The sequence below is a fragment of the Pristiophorus japonicus genome, chromosome 12 (genome assembly GCF_044704955.1).
Source record: "Pristiophorus japonicus isolate sPriJap1 chromosome 12, sPriJap1.hap1, whole genome shotgun sequence".
Taxonomy (NCBI): Eukaryota; Metazoa; Chordata; class Chondrichthyes; family Pristiophoridae; genus Pristiophorus; species Pristiophorus japonicus.
Window position 1 is genome coordinate 59,293,044 of NC_091988.1, and position 22,413 is coordinate 59,315,456.

Below are 22,413 nucleotides of genomic sequence, written 5' to 3' on the forward strand. Positions count from 1 at the left end.
CCACAAGATGCACTGCAGCAACTCGCCAAGTCGGGCAATAAATGCCGGCCTTGCTCCACGACACCCGCATTCCAGGAACAAATAAATAAAATAAATGAAAGCTGTTGTTTTTATTCCTTTGTGGTGTTCTGCGCTATGAGGCTTGGTCCTTCACTTAAATGCTTCAACTTTGAAAGGACCTGCAGATATGAATTTGTACGGATAAATTGCACGCGTGACTCTGCTATGTGACTCACACAACAGTAATATAATCTTTTCCTTGAAATGCTAAGGGAGAATAACGTAAGCATAGAGAAAAATAACAGTATAAGTGAGCTGATGTTGTTCGCAGGCAGTCTGGGCTCTGGAGCATGATTACGATGTTCTGCTGTTAGCCTGGCCTGTCACTTTAAGGTCATCATTCAAGTACTTCCTCAGGTCAGGTAGTCCAAATAGCTGCTGAGATCAATTAAGGGCTAATTATTGTTGTTGTTGGAAGTTTCTTTACATTGCCTATGATTGGCTCCTCTTGTTACCTCAACAACTTCTCCAGATTATGTTAAAATCAGAAAAAGGCTCAGATAATAATGGCCCGGACTTTGCGGCAGCAATGGCGGTGAAACTGTCAGCATTCGTCGTTAGCTGTGACTCAGTGGGTAGCACAGTCGCCTCTGACTCAGAAGGTTATGGGTTTAAGTCCCACGCCAGGGACGAGCGCACAAAAAATCTAGGCTGACACTCCAGTGCAGTGCTGAGGGAGTGCTGCATTGTCAGAGGTGCCGACTTTCAGATGAGACGTTAAACCGAGGCCCCGTCTGCTCTCTCAGGTGGACGTAAAAGTTCCCATGGCATTATTTCAAAGAAGAGCAGGGGAGCTATCCCTGGTGCCCTGGCCAATATTAATCAACATAACAAAAACAGATTATCTGGTCATTGTTACATTGCTGTTTGTGGGAGCTTACTGTGTGCAAATCGGCTGCCGCATTTCCTACATTACACCAGTGACTACACTCCAAAAGTACTTCATTGGCTGTAAAGCACTTTGGGACGTCTGGTGATCGTGAAAGACGCTATATGAATGCAAGGGTTGGATTTTCCGGTCCTTTGCACTCTGGTTTTCACCCCGGAGCAACGTGAAAGGTGACGGTGAGGTCTCCTGCGCTCTGTCGCGATGCTCCGGTCGGGTTTTGCGGTGGCGCTGACCAGCACCGCGGGAAGAGCTGCGCCCGGTGTGCAACGCCCCTGGTTGCGATACCGGCACGAGTTTTGACTCTTGCCCGATCTGTCCGCCCGGAAGTGTGCCAGCAATGACCACCTGGGAAATTGGTCCAGCCATGCCGACGGCGCGGAGCAAGATAATGTGCTGTAAAAGTAAGTGCGAGTGTTTTTTATTTTAAATTTCTGTGCGACTTGTATTGCGGTGGTGTGGACAACGTTTTAGGACTGTTTTTCTGGGTTTTGTTTAGGTCCCCTCAGCCTCTCCCCCCCGACCCAAGTCTCTCTCGGAATGCTCTGGCTCAACTCTTTAGTTTGGGAGTTTCCCATTCTTCTGCCACGAGAGGTGTACAACACCTCCCTTAGCACTCGCTCCCTGACACAGGGCCCAGATGCCCAAACTTGCAAACTAAAGCACAAACTATTCCCGGCCTCTAACTTTCCCGCCCCGCTGCCATTATCGCCCCGAAAACAGAAAAGCCAAAAATCCAACCCTTGGGGTTAGAATTTGCATAAATAGCGATATCACCGTTTTTTGATGTTATTCGTGGTTAACGACTTATTTTGTCGCCGAAATAACAGCAAAAAATAAATGCTTACATTTCGCCAAACGTTTTGTTATGTTTGGCGAAGCGTTAAAAAAGTGTCGGTTTTAACAACAAAAATGAAATAATTTCGCGATTTAAAAAAAAATGGCATGTGCAGAAACATTTTTTTTTGTCCGTTTCTCACATTCTAGGAGTTCTCGGAGAGTTCTAGGAGAGTTCTCAATTCTTCCACACTGGTGCTGCAAGAACAAAAATGCAGGGTGATTTGGGAAGGAAGAGGGCTCGGAAATTTACTCAGGATGCAAATGAGGCCCTGGTAGGCGCTGTAAAGAGAAGATGGGGCCAGATAGGAAAGAAGGGTAAAGGGAAACTGCACACATCTGCAATGGCAGAGCTTGGAAACGTATTGCCAATCGGGTTACCTCTGTGGATTCTGTCAGGAGGACCTATTACCAGTGCAGGAAGTGCTGGCATGACCTTTGCGGGACAGCCGGTGTAAGTCATATTTTTATTTATGCACTCCAATTACTTAAATTGTAAATGTGACCCATCTTGGTATCGCTAGGCTTCTGATCGTCACACATTATAAAGACTGCTTTTTTCTGCACTGCACTTTGATGTTTTCGTGATGAACAACATGCAAGTAAAGGGACATTATATAGATCACTTAATTAAATGCAGACAGATGGTATAAGTGCTTTGATGACAATCTGTGTGTGCCACAACGGCAGAAGGCTCCTCTCTTAAAAATTTCTATTGCCATCTTTGCAGAGAAAGTTGTCCCAGAACCGGCGACAGCAGTGGAAAACTGATGGCGGTCCGGCAATACTGGTCCCACTCACACACCTTGAAAGTCGTGTTGCAGGTCTGATTGGTGCGTCGCAGAGATCGACCACCTATGCGGATGCTGAGCGCACGTTCAGGAGTGACAGTAGTAAGTCTTGCAAAATCCACAGTCTGGGTTGGCTCAATGTTAAGTACTGTGTGGGCTAGGCTTCGGTTTATGCGATGTACTGTCATTCGTCGTGGTCCTTCAAATGAGCCTGCGCTGTGTGAGCCTGAACGGGAAGTGGTAGCTTTGATGGGAATGACTTGGGGAGAATGTCCAGCTCACCAAATCGTTCCTCGAGGCCATGGCTGGGATCTTGGAACGCATCACAGCACTATCTGCTGACATTAGGGAGGGCATGTAGCTGCAAGGCGTGAAAACACCGAGGTTGTCCATGCCCAGTGGCAATTGACGGTCTTAATTGATCCCACTCCAATCTCCAGACCAAACTTACCAGACAGTGTGCAGCTTCCATTACCGTCTCCTTTGTCTGTCCCCAACAAGCGCAGCGCCTTACCCGCAAAACGACTAAAAGACAGCTTGGGGTCACCGGGACTAGGGGTAAGCCTGCGGTAACGGGCAAGGCTAATGCCAAGGGCAAGAAGGGGTGGGTCGGGGGGGGGGGGGGGTGGGGGAGAGGTGGCTGCAGCTGACGTTTGTTTGCTGCTGCGGTGGTTGTTCTTTTGCTGCTCTTTTGTTGTTGTTGGTTTACTTTATTGTTATTTAAGTGACGTTAATTTAAACGTTTAATATAATATAAAAATGTTTTATTAAAGTTAAGAAAGTTGCTTTTAAGTACAAGTGTACAAATGTTTAATAAATTTCAAATTATTTTTTCAACTAAACCAAACTTATGCTGTGTCTCATTCAATGTCCTTAAAAACGAATTATAAACTCACAAAAAACTCAATCTGTAAAATGCAGCCTTCCCTCCAAAGGCTTTCATTTACTGAACTGTAGCTCCATTTTTCAAGCTGGAGCCATTATCAATGATTTTGATCTAACTCGGCCAGGTAAGACAAGCTTTTTTTATGCGGTACTTATCAGTCTTTGAAAATGTCGTTATTGGGCAAATTCACAAAATCGACGATATCGTTGTTTTTGACGCCGAGTGATGTCACTAAAACGGTTTTGAAAAAAGGCAGCGGTTATTTTTCAATGAGGGCGTTAAAGCACTTGCGAAATTAGCAAAATGTCGTTCAATTTTTTTAACGACAAAAAACACTTTTAAAATGTGCGTTAGGCTGGTGAATTTCTAGCCCTAAATCTTTACGCCTTGTTGAAAGACTGGGATTTTCATCGTCATAAGAACATAAGAAATAGGAACAGGAATAGGCCATACGGCCCCTTGAGCCTGCTCCACCATTCAATATGATTATGGCTGATCTGATCATGGACTCAGCTCCACTTTCCCGTATGAGAGAGGATTAATTAGCAATCTCGTTGTGCGAGGCCCCTTGGGGAAGAGTGACCATAATATGGTGGAATTCTGCATTGGGATGGAGAATGAAACAGTTAATTCAGAGACCATGGTCCAGAACTTAAAGAAGGCTAACGTTGAAGGTATGAGGCGTGAATTGGCTGGGATGGATTGGCGAATGATACTTAAGGGGTTGACTGTGGATGGGCAATGGCAGACATTTAGAGACCGCATGGATGAACTACAACAATTGTACATTCCTGTCTGGCATAAAAATAAAAAAGGGAAGGTGGCTCAACCGTGGCTATCAAGGGAAATCAGGGATAGTATTAAAGCCAAGGAAGTGGCATACAAATTGGCCAGAAATAGCAGCGAACCTGGGGACTGGGAGAAATTTAGAACTCAGCAGAGGAGGACAAAGGGTTTGATTAGGGCAGGGAAAATGGAGTATGAGAAGAAGCTTGCAGGGAACATTAAGACGGATTGCAAAAGTTTCTATAGATATGTAAAGAGAAAAAGGTTAGTAAAGACAAACGTAGGTCCCCTGCAGTCAGAATCAGGGGAAGTCATAACGGGGAACAAAGAAATGGCGGACCAATTGAACAAGTACTTTGGTTCGGTATTCACGAAGGAGGACACGAACAACCTTCCGGTTATAAAAGGGGTCGGGGGGTCTAGTAAGGAGGAGGAACTGAGGGAAATCCTTATTAGCCGGGAAATTGTGTTGGGGAAATTGATGGGATTGAAGGCCGATAAATCCCAGGGCCTGATGGACTGCATCCCAGAGTACTTAAGGAGGTGGCCTTGGAAATAGTGGATGCGTTGACAGTCATTTTCCAACATTCCATTGACTCTGGATCAGTTCCTATCGAGTGGAGGGTAGCCAATGTAACCCCACTTTTTAAAAAAGGAGGGAGAGAGAAAACAGGGAATTATAGACCGGTCAGCCTGACATCGGTAGTGGGTAAAATGATGGAATCAATTATTAAGGATGTCATAGCAGTGCATTTGGAAAGAGGTGACATGATAGGTCCAAGTCAGCATGGATTTGTGAAAGGGAAATCATGCTTGACAAATCTTCTGGAATTTTTTGAGGATGTTTCCAGTAGAGTGGACAAGGGAGAACCAGTTGATGTGGTATATTTGGACTTTCAGAAGGCGTTCGACAAGGTCCCACACAAGAGATTGATGTGCAAAGTTAGAGCACATGGGATTGGGGGTAGTGTACTGACATGGATTGAGAACTGGTTGTCAGACAGGAAGCAAAGAGTAGGAGTAAATGGGTACTTTTCAGAATGGCAGGCAGTGACTAGTGGGGTACCGCAAGGTTCTGTGCTGGGGCCCCAGCTGTTTACACTGTACATTAATGATTTAGACGAGGGGATTAAATGTAGTATCTCCAAATTGCGGATGACACTAAGTTGGGTGGCAGTGTGAGCTGCGAGGAGGATGTTGTGAGGCTGCAGAGCGACTTGGATAGGTTAGGTGAGTGGACAAATGCATGGCAGATGAAGTATAATGTGGATAAATGTGAGGTTATCCACTTTGGTGGTAAAAACAGAGAGACAGACTATTATCTGAATGGTGACAGATTAGGAAAAGGGGAGGTGCAAAGAGACCTGGGTGTCATGGTACATCAGTCATTGAAGGTTGGCATGCAGGTGCAGCAGGCGGTTAAGAAAGCAAATGGCATGTTGGCCTTCATAGCAAGGGGATTTGAGTACAGGGGCAGGGAGGTGTTGCTACAGTTGTACAGGGCATTGGTGAGGCCACACCTGGAGTATTGTGTACAGTTTTGGTCTCCTAACCTGAGGAAGGACATTCTTGCTATTGAGGGAGTGCAGCGAAGGTTCACCAGACTGATTCCCGGGATGGCGGGACTGACCTATCAAGAAAGACTGGATCAACTGGGCTTGTATTCACTGGAGTTCAGAAGAATGAGAGGGGACCTCATAGAAACATTTAAAATTCTGACGGGGTTAGACAGGTTAGATGCAGGAAGAATGTTCCCAATGTTGGGGAAGTCCAGAACCAGAGGTCACAGTCTAAGGATAAGGGGTAAGCCATTTAGGACCGAGATGCGGAGGAACTTCTTCACCCAGAGAGTGGTGAACCTGTGGAATTCTCTACCACAGAAAGTTGTTGAGGCCAATTCACTAAATATATTCAAAAAGGAGTTAGATGAGGTCCTTACTACTAGGGGGATCAAGGGGTATGGCGAGAAAGCAGGAATGGGGTACTGAAGTTGAATGTTCAGCCATGAACTCATTGAATGGCGGTGCAGGCTAGAAGGGCCGAATGGCCTACTCCTGCACCTATTTTCTATGTTTCTATGTTTCTATAACCCCTTATTCCCTTATCGATTAAGAAACCATCCATTTCTGTCTTAAATTTAATCAATGTCCCAGCTTCCACAGCTCTCTGAGGCAGCAAATTCCACAGATCCACAACCATCTGAGAGAAGAAATTTCTCCTCATCTCTGTTTTAAATGGGTGGCCCCTTACTCTAAGGCCGTGCCCTCTAGTTCGAGTCTCCCCCATCAGTGGAAACATCCTCTCTGCATCCACCCTGTCAAGCCCCCTCATAATCTTATACGTCTCGATAAAATCACCTCTCTTTCTTCTGAATTCCAATGAGTAGACGCCCAACCTACTCAACCTTTCCCCATAAGTCAACTCCCTCATCCCCGGAATCAACCTAGTAAACCTTCTCTGAACTGCCTCCAAAGCAAGTATATCCTTTCGTAAATATGGAAACCAAAACTGCATGCAGTATTCCAGGTGTGGCCTCACCAATACCTTATATAGCTGTAGTAAGACTTCCCTGATCTTATACTCCATCCCCTTTGTAATAAAGGCCAAGATACCATTGGCCTTCCGAGCAGCAGGGAGTCCGGGGACGTCGGAGGCCAACAAAAGGCCCAGCGTGTCGGAGAGGCGGGAGTGCAAGTAGCAGGGAGTCCGGTGACGTCGGTGAGACCTACAAAAGGCCCAACGCATCAGAGAGGCGGGAGTGCGAGCAGCAGGGAGTCTGGGGATGTCGGTGAGACCTACAAAAGACCCAACACGTCGGAGAGGCGGGAGTGCGAGCAGCAGGGAGTCCGGTGACGTCGGTGAAGCCTACAAAAGGCCCAACACGTTGGAGAGGCGGGAGTGCGAGCAGCAGGGAGTCCGGGGACGTCGGAGTCCTACAAAAGTCCCAACGTGTCGGAGAGGCCAGTCGGTGCAGCTGCAGGGAGAGAAGGCAAAAAAGAAGTAGAAAGAAAGCGAAAGGTGACGTCAGAGCCAAGGGGGTAAATGATTGGCTGGTGATTGGTAAGTAATTTTTCTTTTTCTTTTCTTTATCAGTAAGTAACCTTTTAGCATTGTTGTTGCCAAATTAAGTTTATCTAGGGGTTAAGTCATGGCAGGAGAGCCTGGACACGTGTTATGCTCCTCCTGTGCTATGTGGGAAGTCAGGGACGTTTCCGATGTCCCTGATGGCTATGTGTGCGGGAAGTGTGTCTGGCTGCAGCTCCTGATGGACCGCATTTTGGCGCTGGAGCTGCGGGTGAATTCACTCTGGAGCATCCATGATGCTGAGAATGATGTGAAAAGCATGTTTAGTGAGTTGGTCTTACCGCAGGAAAAGGGTACACAGCCAGATAGGGAATGGATGACCAACAGGAAGAGCAGTGCAAGGAAGGTAGTGCAGGGGTCCCCTGCGGTCATCCCCCTGCAAAACAGATACACCGCTTTGGGTACTGTTGAAGGTGATGACTCATCAGGGGAGGGCAGCAGCAGCCAAGTTCATGGCACCGTGGGTGGCTCTGCTGCACAGGAGGGCAGGAAAAAGAGTGGGAGAGCGATAGTGATAGGGGATTCAATTGTAAGGGAAATAAATAGAAGTTTCTGCGGCCACAACCGAGACTCCAGGATGGTATGTTGCCTCCCTGGTCCAAGGGTCAAGGATGTCTCGGAGCGGGTGCAGGGCATTCTGAAAAGGGAGGGTGAATAGCCAGTTGTCGTGGTGCACATAGGTACTAACGATATAGGTAAAAAAAGGGATGAGGTCCTACAAGATGAATTTAGGGAGCTAGGAGCTAAATTAAAAAGTAGGACCTCAAAAGTAGTAATCGCAGGATTGCTACCAGTGCCACCTGCTAGTCAGAATAGGAATCGCAGGATAGCTCAGATAAATACGTGGCTTGAGGAGTTGTGCAGCAGGGAGGGATTCAAATTCCTGGGACATTGGAACCGGTTCTGGGGGAGGTGGGACCAGTACAAACCGGACGGTCTGCACCTGGGCAGGACCGGAACCAATGTCCCAGGGGGATTGTTTGCTCGTGCTGTTGGGAAGGAGTTAAACTAATATGGCAGGGGGATGGGAACGTAAGCAGGGAGACAGAGGGAAGTAGAATGGGGCAGAAGCAAAAGATAAAAAGAAGAAAAGTAAAAGTGGAGGGCAAAGAAACCGAAGGCAAAAAGCAAAAAGGGCCACATTGCAGAAAAATTCAAAAGGGGCAAAGTGTGTTAGAAAAACAAGCCTGGAGGCTCTGTGCCTCAATGTGAGGAGTATTCGGAATAAGGTGGACGAATTAACTGTGCAGATAGCAGTTAACGGGTATGATGTAATTGGCATCATGGAGACATGGCTCCAGGGTGACCAAGGCTGGGAACTCAACATCCAGGGGTATTCAACATTTAGGAAGGATAGACAGAAAGGAAAAGGAGGCAGGGTGGCATTGCTGGTTAAGTAGCAAATTAATGCAATAGTAAGAAAGGACATTAGCTTGGATGATGTGGAATCTGTATAGGTGGAGCTGCGGAATACCAAGGAGACAGAAAATGCTAGTGTGAGTTGTGTACAGACCACCAAGCAGCAGTAGTAAGGTTGGGGACCGCATCAAACAAGAAATTAGGGATGCATGAAATAAAGGTACAGCAGTTATCATAATCTACATATTGATTGGGCTAACCAAACTGGTAGCAATGCAGTGGAGGAGGATTTCCTGGAGTCTATTAGGGATGGTTTTCTAGACCAATATGTTGAGGAACCAACCAGGGAGCTGGCCATCCTAGACTGGGTGATGTGTAATGAGAAAGGACTAATTTGCAATCTTGTTGTGCGAGACCCCTTGGGGAAGAGTGACCATAATATGGTAGAATTCTTTATTAGGATGGAGAGTGACACGGTTAATTTGGAAACTAGGGTCCTGAACTTAAGGAAAGGTAACTTTGATGGTTTGAGGCATGAATTGGCTAGAATAGACTGGCAAATGACACTTAAAGGGTTGACGGTGGATAGGCAATGGCAAACATTTAAAGATCACATGGATGAACTCCAGCAATTGTACATCTCTGTCTGGAGTAAAAATAAAATCGGGAAGGTGGCTCAACTGTGGCTAACAAGAGAAATTAAGGATAGTGTTAAATCCAAGGACGAGGCATATAAATTGGCCAGAAAAATCAGCAAACCTGAGGACTGGGAGAAATTTAGAATTCAGCAGAGGAGGACAAAGGGTTTAATTAAGAGGGAGAAAATAGAGTACGAGAAGAAGCTTGCCGGGAACATAAAAACTGACTGCAAAAGCTTCTATAGATATGTGAAGAGAAAAAGATTAGTGAAGACAAACGTAGGTTCCTTGCAGTCAGATTCAGGTGAATTTATAATGGGGAACAAGGAAATGGCAGATCAAAATTGAACAAATACTTTGGTTCTGTCTTCATGAAGGAAGACTCAAATAACCTTCCGGAAGTACTAGGGGTCCGAGGGTCTAGTGAGAAAGAGGAACTGAAGGATATCCTTATTAGGTGGGAAATTGTGTTAGGGAAATTGATGGGATTGAAGGTCGATAAATCCCTGGGGCCTGATAGTCTGCATCCCAGAGTACTTAAGGAAGTGGCCATAGAAATAGTGGATGCATTGGTGATCATTTTCCAACAGTCTATCAACTTGGGATCAGATCCTAGGGAATGGAGGGTAGCTAATGTAACACCACTTTTTAAAAAGAGAGGGAGAGAGAAAGCGGGTAATTATAGACCAGTTAGCCTGACATCAGTATTGTGTTCCTAACACAGATGAGACTGCACACAGGGAGGTTAAAGTAATAGTGACCTCAGTCTTTATTGAGACACTCCAGAGTCAGGAACAGGCTTTAGGGGCTGGCTTGTATACAATGCTCCCAAGGGATGCTGGGATCCCTTGGGACTTCAGGGGATGCACTCCCTGGTGGCGGTACATGGGAGTGCATGCTTTACAGATACACAACATCACTCCCCCACAAATTCAAAGTGAAAACTATTTACAAGGTGAGGCGGTCGGGAGCCTTTCTTTCCCTGGTGGACCGTCTTGGTACAAATGTCTGTTCTGGTGTGTTGGCTGTGCCCTCGCTGGGCTGATGTGTTGTTGGCCCTGCAGGACTGCCGGGTGAGCCTGGCCTTGCTGGACTGTTGGGTGTGATGGGTTCAATTTCCTGGTCTGGGGTGGTGTCGTTGATACTTTGGGTGTGTGTTGTGGGCTCGAAAAAGGTGCTTGTTCAGGGCAGTCTGTGAACCGCAGCCTCGTTTGGTCCAGGTGCTTTCTGCAAATTTGTCCATTGTCTAGTTTGACTATAAACACCCTACTCCCTTCTTTAGCTATCACCGTGCCAGCGATCCACTTGGCACCATGTCCATAGTTTAGCACATACACAGGTCAATTTCCCGTAACACAGTGGCACGACCATCGTTTACATTTTGTTGCTGCCGCCTGCTCTCTATCTGATCATGCAGGTTGGGGTGGACCAGCGCGAGTCTGGTTTTAAGTGTCCTTTTCATGAGTAGCGCAGCCGGGGCAGCCCTGTGAGTGAGTGGGTAGCTGAGCATTACCTGGGACAGGCGGGTTTGGAGTGAGCCTTCTGTGACTCGTTTAAGGCTCTGTTTGATTGTTTTTACTGCCCGCTCTGCCTGCCCATTGGAGGCTGGTTTAAACGGGGCCGAGGTGACATGTTTGATCCCATTGCGTGTCATGAATTCTTTAAATTCAGCTCTGGTGAAACATGGCCCATTGTCACTGACCAGTATGTCAGGCAGACCGTGGATGGCAAACATGGCCCTCAGGCTTTCAATGGTGGCGGTGGTGGTGCTTCCCGACATTATTTCACATTCAATCCATTTTGAAAAAGCATCCACCACCACCAGGAACATTTTACCGAGAAACGAGCCCGCATAGTCGACATGGATCCTCGACCATGGTCTGGAGGGCCAGGACCACAAACTTAGTGGTGCCTCTCTGGGCGTGTTGCTCAACTGAGCACACACGCGGCATTGCCGTATACAGAACTCTAAGTCAGAGTCGATACCGGGCCACCACACGTGGGATCTGGCTATCGCTTTCATCATTACTATATCCAGGTGTGTGCTGTGGAGATCCGAGATGAACGTCTCCCTGCCCTTTTTGGGTAGCACTACGTGGTTACCCCACAACAGGCAGTCTGCCTGAATGGACAGTTCGTCCTTTCGCCGCTGGAACGGCTTGATTAGCTCTTGCATTTCAACGGGGTTGCTGGCCCAGCTCCCATGCAGTACACAGTTTTTTACTAGGGACAGCAGAGGATCTTGGCTGGTCCAAGTCCGAATCTGGCAGGCCACGACAGGTGATTTATCATTTTCAAACGCTTCCATGACCATCAACAAGTCTGCGGGCTGCGCCACCATCAACAAGTTTGCAGGCTGCGCCATTTCCACCCCCGTGGTGGGCAATGGTAGCCGACTGAGAGCATCCGCACAGTTCTCGGTGCCTGGCCTGTGGTGGTTGGTATAGTTATACGCTGATAGCGCGAGTGCCCACCTTTGTATGCGGACTGAGGCATTAGTATTTATCCCCTTGTTTTCAGCGAACAGGGATATGAGGAGCTTGTGATCGGTTTCCAGCTCAAATTTGAGGCAAAACAGGTACTGATGCATTTTCTTTACCCCGAACACACGCTAATGCGTCTTTCTTAATCATGCTGCAGGCCCTCTCGGTCTTAGACAAGCTCCTGGAGGCATAGGCGACAGGTTTCAACTTCTCCGCAAAGTTAGCTTGTTGTAATACACACCCGATTCCGTACGACGACGCATCACATGCTAACACAAGTTTTATACAATACAAGCAGCTTGTTGGAGCATAAAATGTTTCTGGCTTTCTCAAAAGCAATTACTTGTTTTTTTCCCCATAACCAGTTCTCACCTTTACGCAATAACACACGTAGGGCTCTAAGAGGGTGCTTAACCCCAGTAGGAAGTTACCAAAATAGTTGAGGAGATCCAGGAACGACCGCAGCTCCATGACGTTCTGTGGCCTGGACGCGTTCCTGATAACCTCTGTCTTGGCGTCTGTGGGCCGAATGCCGTCCGCCGCAATCTTTCTCCCCAAAAACTCCACTTCTGTTGCCATGAAGACGCATTTCGACCTCTCCAGCCGCAGCCCTATGCGATCCAGTCGCTGGAGGACCTCCTCCAGGTTTTGTAGGTGCTCGACGGTGTCCCAACCCATGACCAATATGTCATCCTGAAAATTCACCATGCGTGGTACCGACTTGAGTAGGCTCTCCATGTTTCTCTGGAAGATCGCTGCAGCCGACCGAATTCCAAATGGGCATCTGTTGTAGATGAACAGTCCCTTGTGCATGTTGATGCAGGTGAGGCCCTCCGAAAACTCCTCCAGCTCCTGTAGGTTGAAGTCAGGTCGAGCTTGGTGAATGTCTTGCCTCCTGCCAGCGTTGCAAATAGGTCATCTGCTTTAGGTAGCGGGTATTGCTCCTGTGGCGAGAAACGATTAATAGTTACTTTATAATCGCCGCAAATCCTGACCGTGCCATCACTTTTGAGTACTGGAACAATCGGGCTGGCCCATTCGCTGAATTCCATTGGGGAGATGATGCCTTCGCGTTGCAGCCTGTTCAGCTCGATTTCCACTCTCTCCCTCATCATGTGAGGTACCGTTCACGCCTTGTGGTGAATGGGTCGTGCCTCTGAGACCAAGTGGATCCGCACCTTCACCCCAGAAAAGTTTCCAATACCTGGCTCAAAAAGGGAAGGAAATTTGTTAAGAACCTGGGTACATGAGGCCTCATCAACATGTGATAGTGCTTGGATGTCATCCCAGTTCCAGCGGATTTTGCCCAGCTAGCTCCTTCCAAGCGGTTTGGGGCCATCGCCCGGGATAAACCAGAGTGGCAGTTCATGCACCGTGCCCTCGTAGGTGACCTTGACCATGGCGCTGCCCAGGACAGTGATAAGCTCTTTGGTGTACATTCTCAGTTTCGTGTGGATGGGGCCCAGGGCTGGTCTGAGTGCCTTGTTGCACCACAGTTTCTCAAACACTGGCTAGCGCCAGTGTCCAGTTCCATGGCTACAGGTAAGCCATTCAATTTTAGATTTAGCATTAAAGCTGGACATTTAGTCGAAAATGTGTGTACCCCGTGTACTTCAGCATCTGCCTCCTCTCTGAGGCTCGAAATTGCTTTGATCCACCATGGACCGATCTTCCTCTGCCACGTGGTGGTTAGCAGGTTTTGCAGAGCTCGTCTGCAAGTTTGTTGGAGGTGTCCCATTGTTCCACAGCCCTTGCAAACATACGCTTTGAAGCGGCATGAATAGGTTGAATGGAAGCCTCCACAACGCCAACAAGGTGTGAATTGCCTTGCATTCATCCTTTGTTGCGGACTCCAAGTCATCTGGGTCATCTGAGGCCTGCTGGCAGTTACAGACTCATGGTGTCCGCCCTGTGCATTTCTGCTCGCAAACACAGTTCCAGTTATTTTATGAACATTGCTAGCACTTGTGTGCTGAGAGATTTGTTTGGTGTTATCACTGGTGGACATAAGCATCTGTGCTATCGCAATGGCCTTACTGAGGGTCGGTGTCTCTACAGTCAAAAGTGTTCGTAGGATGGTCTCGTGGCCAATGCCCAGTACAAAAAAGTCTCTGAGCATTTGCTCCAGGTAGCCATCAAACTCACATTGTCCTGCAAGTCGCCTTAGCTCGGCGACGTAGCTCGCCACTTCCTGACCTTCAGATTGTTGGCATGTGTAGAACCGATACCTCGCCATCAGCACGCTCTCCCTCGGGTTAAGATGGTCCCGAACCAGTGTACACAGCTCCTCATACGACTTATCTGCAGGTTTCACTGGAGCCAGAAGATTCTTCATGAGGCTGTAGGCCAGTGCCCCGCAGACCATGAGGAGGACCGCTTTCCTTTTTCCTTCCTTCTCCGTCCAGCTCGTTGGCTATAACGTACTGGTCTAGCCATTCGACATAGTCTCCCCAGTCCTCACCCTCCGAGAACTTCTCCAGGATGCCCACAGTTTTCTGTATCTTTGCGTTGGATTCGTATACTCATCACCAGTTATTGTGTTCCTAACACAGATGAGACTGCACACAGGGAGGTTAAAGTAACAGTGACCTCAGTCTTTATTAAGACACTCCAGATTCAGGAACAGGCCTTAGGGGCTGGCTTATATACTCCCAAGGGATGCCGGGATCTTTTGGGACTTCAGAGGATATGCTATCTGGTGGCGGAATATGGGAGTGCATGCTTTTCAGATACACAACAATCAGTGGTGGGGAAAATGTTGGAATCAATTATTAAGGATGAAATAGCAGCACATTTGGAATGCAGTGAGAGGATCGGTCTGAGTCAGCATGGATTTATGAAGGGGAAATCATAAAAACATAAGAACATAAGAACTAGGAACAGGAGTAGGCCATCTAGCCCCACGAGCCTGCTCCGCCATTCAACAAGATCATGGCTGGTCTGGCCGTGGACTCAGCTCCACTTACCCGCCCGCTCCCCAGAGCCCTTAATTCCTTTATTGGTTAAAAATCTATCTATCTATCTGAGACTTATGCTTGACAAATCTTCTGGAATTTTTTGAGGATGTAACTAATAGAGTGGACAAGGGAGAACCAGTGGATGTGATGTATTTGGACTTTCAAAAGGCTATTGACAAGGTCCCACACAAGAGATTGGTGTGCAAAATTAAAGCACATGGTATTGAGGGTAATGTACTGACGTGGATAGAGAACTGGTTGGCAGACAGGAAGCAGAGAGTCGGGATAAACAGGTCTTTTTCAGAATGGCAGGCAGTGACTAGTGGGGTGTGTAGGGCTCAGTGCTGGGACTCCAGCTCTTTACAATATATCATCAATGATTTGGATGAAGGGATTGAGTGTAATATCTCGAAGTTTGCAGATGACACTAAACTGGGTGGTGGTGTGAGCTGTGAGGGGGACGCTAAGAGGCTGCAGGGTGACTTGGACAGGTTAGGTGAGTGGGCAAATGCATGGCAGATGCAGCATAATGTGGATAAATGTGAGGTTATCCACTTTGGAGGCAAAAACGCAAAGACAGAATATTATCTGAATGTTGGCAGATTAGGAAAAGGGGAGGTGCAACGAGACCTGGGTGTCATGGGTCATCAGTCATTGAAAGTTGGCATACAGGTACAGCAGGCGGTAAAGAAGGCAAATGGTATGTTGGCCTTCATAGTTAGGGGATTTGTGTATTGGAGCAGGGAGGTCTTACTGCAGTTGTACAGGGCCTTGCTGAGGCCTCACCTGGAATATTGTGTTCAGTTTTGGTCTCCTAATCTGAGGAAGGACGTTCTTGCTATTGAGGGAGTGCAGCGAAGGTTCACCAGATTGATTCCCGGGATGGCTGTACTGACATACGAGGAGAGACTGGATCAACTGGGTCTTTATACATTGTAGTTAAGAAGAATGAGAGGGGATCTCATAGAAACATGCAAGATTCTAACGGGACGGGACAGGTTAGATGCGGGTAGGATATTCCGGATGTTGGGGAAGTCCAGAACCAGGGGACACAGTCTAAGGATAAGGGGTAGGCCATTTAGGACTGAGATGAGGAGAAACTTCTTAACTCAGAGAGTTGTTAACCTGTGGAATTCCCGACTGCAGAGAGTTGTTGATGCCAGTTCATTGGACATAGAAAATAGGTGCAGGAGTAGGCCATTCGGCCCTTCTAGCCTGCACCGCCATTCAATGAGTTCATGGCTGAACATGCAAATTCAGTACCCCATTCCTGCTTTCTCGCCATACCCCTTGATCCCCCGAGTAGTAAGGACTTCATCTAACTCCCTTTTGAATATATTTAGTGAATTGGCCTCAACTACTATCTGTGGTAGAGAATTCCACAGATTCACCACTCTCTGGGTGAAGAGGTTTCTCCTCATCTCTGTCCTAAATGGCTTACCCCTTATCCTTAGACTGTGACCCCTGGTTCTGGACTTACCCAACATTGGGAACATTCTTCCTGCATCCAACCTGTCTAAACCCGTCAGAATTTTAAATGTTTCTATGAGGTCCCCTCTCATTCTTCTGAACTCCAGTGAATACAAGCCCAGTTGATCCAGTCTTTCTTGATAGGTCAGTCCCACCATCCCGGGAATCAGTCTGATGAACCTTCGCTGCACTCCCTCAATAGCAAGAATGTCCTTCCTCAAGTTAGGAGACCAAAACTGTACATAATACTTCAGGTGTGGCCTCACCAAGGCCCTGTACAACTGTAGCAACACCTCCCTGCCCCTGTACTCAAATCCCCTCGCTATGAAGGCCAACATGCCATTTGCTTTGTTAACCGCCTGCTGTACCTGCATGCCAACCTTCAATGACTGATGTACCATGACACCCAGGTCTCGTTGCACCTCTCCTTTTCCTAATCTGTCACCATTCAGATAATAGTCTGTCTCTCTGTTTTTACCACCAAAGTGGATAACCTCACATTTATCCACATTATACTTCATCTGCCATGCATTTGCCCACTCACCTAATCTATCCAAGTCACTCTGCAGCCTCATAGCATCCTCCTCGCAGCTCACACTGCCACCCAACTTAGTGTCATCCGCAAATTTGGAGAGACTACATTTAATCCCTTCGTCTAAATCATTAATGTACAGTGTAAACAGCTGAGGCCCCAGCACAGAACCTTGCGGTACCCCACTAGTCACTGTCTGCCATTCTGAAAAGTACCCATTTACTCCTACTCTTTGCTTCCTGTCTGACAACCAGTTCTCAATCCATGTCAGCACACTACCCCCAATCCCATGTGCTTTAACTTTGCACATTAATCTCTTGTGTGGGATTTGTCGAAAGCCTTCTGAAAGTCCAAATATACCACATCAACTGGTTCTCCCTTGTCCACTCTACTGGAAACATCCTCAAAAAATTCCAGAAGATTTATCAAGCATGATTTCCCTTTCACAAATCCATGCTGACTTGGACCGATCATGTCACCTCTTTCCAAATGCGCTGCTATGACATCCTTAATAATTGATTCCATCATTTTACCCACTACTGAGGTCAGGCTGACCGGTCTATAATTCCCTGTTTTCTCTCTCCCTCCTTTTTTAAAAAGTGGGGTTACATTGGCTACCCTCCACTCGATAGGAACTGATCCAGAGTCAATGGAATGTTGGAAAATGACTGTCAATGCATCTGCTATTTCCAAGGCCACCTCCTTAAGTATTCTGGGATGCAGTCCATCAGACCCTGGGGATTTATCGGCCTTGAATCCCATCAATTTCCCCAACACAATTTCCCGACTAATAAGGATTTCCCTCAGTTCCTCCTCCTTACTAGACCCTCTGACCCCTTTTATATCCGGAAGGTTGTTTGTGTCCTCCTTAGTGAATACCGAACCAAAGTACTTGTTGAATTGGTCTGCCATTTCTTTGTTCCCAGTTATGACTTCCCCCGATTCTGACTGCAGGGGACCTACGTTTGTCTTTTCTAACTTTTTTCTCTTTACATATCTATAGAAACTTTTGCAATCCGTCTTAATGTTCCCTGCAAGCTTCTTCTCGTACTCCATTTTCCCTGCCCTAATCAAACCCTTTGTCCTCCTCTGCTGAGTTCTAAATTTCTCCCAGTCCCCAAGTTCGCTGCTATTTCTGGCCAATTTGTATGCCACTTCCTTGGCTTTAATGCTATCCCTGATTTCCCTTGATAGCCACGGTTGAGCCACCTTCCCTTTTTTATTTTTATGCCAGACAGGAATGTACAATTGTTGTAGTTCACCCATGCGGTCTCTAAATGTCTGCCATTGCCCATCCACAGGCAACCCCTTAAGTATCATTCGCCAATCTATCCTAGCCAATTCACGCCTCATACCTTCAAAGTTACCCTTCTTTAAGTTCTGGACCATGGTCTCTGAATTAACTGTTTCATTCTCCATCCTAATGCAGAATTCCAACATATTATGGTCACTTTTCCCCAAGGGGCCTCGCACAACGAAATTGCTAATTAATCCTCTCTCATTACACAACACCCAGTCTAAGATGGCCTCCCCCCTAGTTGGTTCCTCGACATATTGGTCTAGAAAACCATCCCTTACGCACTCCAGGAAATCCTCCTCCATCGCATTGCTTCCAGTTTGGTTAGCCCAATCTATGTGCATATTAAAGTCACCCATTATAACTGCTGCACCTTTATTGCATGCACCCCTAATTTCCTGTTTTATGCCCTCCCCAACATCACTACTACTGTTTGGAGGTCTGTACACAACTCCCACTAACATTTTTTGCCCTTTGGTGTTCTGCAGCTCTACCCATATAGATTCCACATCATCCAAGCTAATGTCCTTCCTAACTATTGCATTAATCTCCTCTTTAACCAGCAATGCTACCCCACCTCCTTTTCCTTTTATTCTCTCCTTCCTGAATGTTGAGTTCCCAGCCCTGATCATCCTGGAGCCACGTCTCCGTAATCCTGATCACATCATATTTGTTAACATCTATTTGCACAGTTAATTCATCCACCTTATTACGGATACTCCTTGCATTAAGATACAAAGCCTTCAGGCTTGTTTTTTTAACACCCTTCGTTCTTTTAGAATTTTGCTGTACAGTGGCCTTTTTTGTTCTTTGCCTTGGATTTCTCTGCCCTCCACTTTTCCTCATCTCCTTTCTGTCTTTTGCTTTTGTCTCCTTTTTGTTTCCCTCTGTCTCCCTGCATTGGTTCCCATCCCCCTGCCATATTAGTTTAACTCCTCCCCAACAGCACTAGCAAACACTCCCCCTCGGACATTGGTTCCGGTCCTGCCCAGGTGCAGACCGTCCGGTTTGTACTGGTCCCACCTCCCCCAGAACCGGTTCCAATGCCCCAGGAATTTGAATCCCTCCCTGCTGCACCACTGCTCAAGCCATGTATTCATCTGCGCTATCCTGCGATTCCTACTCTGACTAGCACGTGGCACTGGTAGCAATCCAGAGATTACTACTTTTGAGGTCCTACTTTTTAATTTAGCTCCTAGCTCCTTAAATTCGTTTTGTAGGACCTTATCCCTTTTTTTACCTATGTCGTTGGTACCAATGTGCACCACGACAACTGGCTGTTCTCCCTCCATTTTTAGAATGTCCTGCACCCGCTCCGAGACATCCTTGACCCTTGCACCAGGGAGGCAACATACCATCCTGGAGTCTCGGTTGCGGCCGCAGAAACGCCTATCTATTCCCCTCACAATTGAATCCCCTATTACTATCGCTCTCCCACTCTTTTTCCTGCCCTCCTGTGCAACAGAGCCAGCCACGGTGCCATGAACTTGGCTGCTGCTGCCCTCCCCTGATGAGTCATCCCCCTCAACAGTACTCAAAACGGTGTATCTGTTTTGCAGGGGGATGACTGCAGGGGACCCTTGCACTACCTTCCTTGCACTGCTCTTCCTGCTGGTCTTCCATTCCCTATCTGGCTGTGGACCCTTCACCTGCGATAAGACCAACTCGCTACATGTGCTACTCACGTCATTCTCAGCATCGTGGATGCTCCAGAGTGAATCCACCCTCAGCTCCAACTCCGCAACGTGGTCCGTCAGGAGCTGGAGGCGGATACACTTCCTGCACACGTAGTCGTCAGGGACACTGGTGTCGTCCCTGAGTTCCCACATGGTACAGGACCGAGCTCTCCTGCCATGACTTAACCCTTAGATACACTTAAATTGACAACAACAGTGTTAAAGGTTACTGACTAAAAGAAAAAGAAAAACTACTCACCAATCACCAGCCAATCACTTATCCCCTTGGCTGTGACGTCACCTTTTGATTTCTTTTTACTTCTTTTTTGCTTTCTCTCCCAGCTGGAGCTGCACAAGCTCCGCCTCTCTCCCCGGACTGCCCGACTGCTGAGCCTTTATAGGCCGCTGCCTCTCGCCGACTCCCGCCTCTCTCGATGCTCCCCGGACTGCCCGACTGCTGAGCCTTTATAGGCCGCTGCCTCTCACCGACTCCCGCCTCGCTCGACGCATATTCAAGAGGGAATTAGATATGGCCCTTACGGCTAAGGGAATCAAGGGATATGGAGAGAAAGCAGGAAATGATCAGCCATGATCTTATCAAATGGTGGTGCAGGTTTGAAGGGCCGAATGGCCTACTCCTGCACCTATTTTCTATGTTTCTATCACTTGCTGTACCTGCATACTATCCTTTTGTATGCAGGTACCCCAGGTCCCAAGTACCCCCATGTCCCAAGTACCCTCAGGTCCTGCTGTACTGCGGCACTTTGCAATCTTTCTCCATTTGAACAATAACTTGCTCTTTGATTTTTTTCTGCCAAAGTGCATGACCTCACACTTTCCAACATTGTACTCTATCAGCATCATCATCATAGGCAGTCCCTTGGAATCGAGGAAGACTTGCTTCCACTCTTACAAATGAGTCTTTAGGTGGCTGAACAGTCCAATACAAGAACCACAGTCCCTGTTACTGGTGGGACAGATAGTCGTTGATGGAGAGGGTGGGTGGGACTGGTTTGTCGCACACTTCCTCCGCTGCTTACGCTTGATTTCTTCATGCTCTCGGCGATGAACTCGAGGTGGTTGGTGCCCTCCCGGATGCACTTCCTCCACTTAGGGCGGTCTTTGGCCAGGGACTCCCAGTGTCAGTGGGGTTGTTGCACTTTTTCGGGAGGCTTTTAGGATGTCCCTATAACATTTCCTCTGCCCACCTTTGGCTCGTTTGCCGTGAAGGAGTTCCGAGTAGAGCGCTTGTTTTGGGAGTCTCATGTCTGGCATGCGAACTATGTGGCCTGCCCAGCGGAGCTGATCAAGTGTGGTCAGTGCTTCAATGCTGGGGATGCTGGCCTGATCGAGGACGCTAATGTTGGTGCGTCTGTCCTCTCAGTGAATTTGTAAGATCTTGCGCAGGCATCATTAGTGGTATTTCTCCAGCGACTTGAGGTGTCTACTGTACATGGTCCATGTCTCTGAGCCATACAGGAGGGCGGCTATTACTACCGCCTGTAGACCATGGTCTTGGTGGCAGTTTTGAGGGCCTGGCCTTCAAACACTCTTCTCCTCAGGCGGCGGAAGGCTGCACTGGCACACTGGAGGCGGTGTTGAATTGCGTTGTCAATGTCTGCTCTTATTGATAATAGACCTCAAAAACATTTTTAACGTGTTAGGCTGGCGAATTTCTAGCCCTAAATCTTTACGCCTTGTTGAAAGACTGGGTTTTTAACAGCGTACTGACTGCTGAACAACCATTCTGGACCTGAAAAACTAATTTTATATTTGTAGAATGTCAAATGTTTCCATTAACATGAATTACCAGTTTTTAAGTTTGTTTATGTTATTTCAGCTACTAGCTTAATCATATGTGTATGTCAAAATCTTTATTTCAGTAAAATTTATATAAATTAAGTTAGAATCTGTGCAGTTTACTTCCTGGTTTGCTGTCTCTGAGAAATCTTCAGTGTGATTTACTGCTTAGTCAGCTTGATGGCATCACTGTTGCTGGACGCTCAGAATTCACCTGCTTTGGTGCCAGATTCGAACAAAGGTCGGGAATACTGAGATTCGCACCAGAGAGGTCGCTAGATCTTTGTGTGCAGCTTCAATCGAGGTCAGCAGCGAACGCCATTGCTGTGCCACTGACTGCAAATTTTGGGCAAAAGACTTTTTATGTATATCGTTCTTTGAGTGACATATTGAGTATGACATAGAAACATAGAAAATAGGTGCAGGAGTAGGCCATTTGGCCCTTCGAGCATGCACCACCATTCAATAAGATCATGGCTGATCATTCCCTCAGTACTCCTTTCCTGCTTTCTCTCCATACCCCTTGATCCCTTCAGCCGTAAGGGCCCTATGATAGGCTCTAAAACCTTTATATAACCTAACAGATTAAAAAAATTTATTCTTGGGATGTGGGCGTCGCTGGCGAGGCCAGCGTTTATTGCCCATCCCTAATTGCCCTGGAGAAGGTGGTGGTGAGCCATCTTCTTGAACCACTGAAATCTGTGTAGACAGTGCTGTTAGGAAGGGAGTTCCAGGATTTTGACCTAGCAATGATGAAGGAACGCCGATATATTTCCAAGTCAGGATGTGTGTGACTTGGAGGGGAACTTGGAGGTGGTGGAGTTCCCATGCGCCTGCTGCTCTTGTCCTTCTAGGTGTATGAGGATGGGAG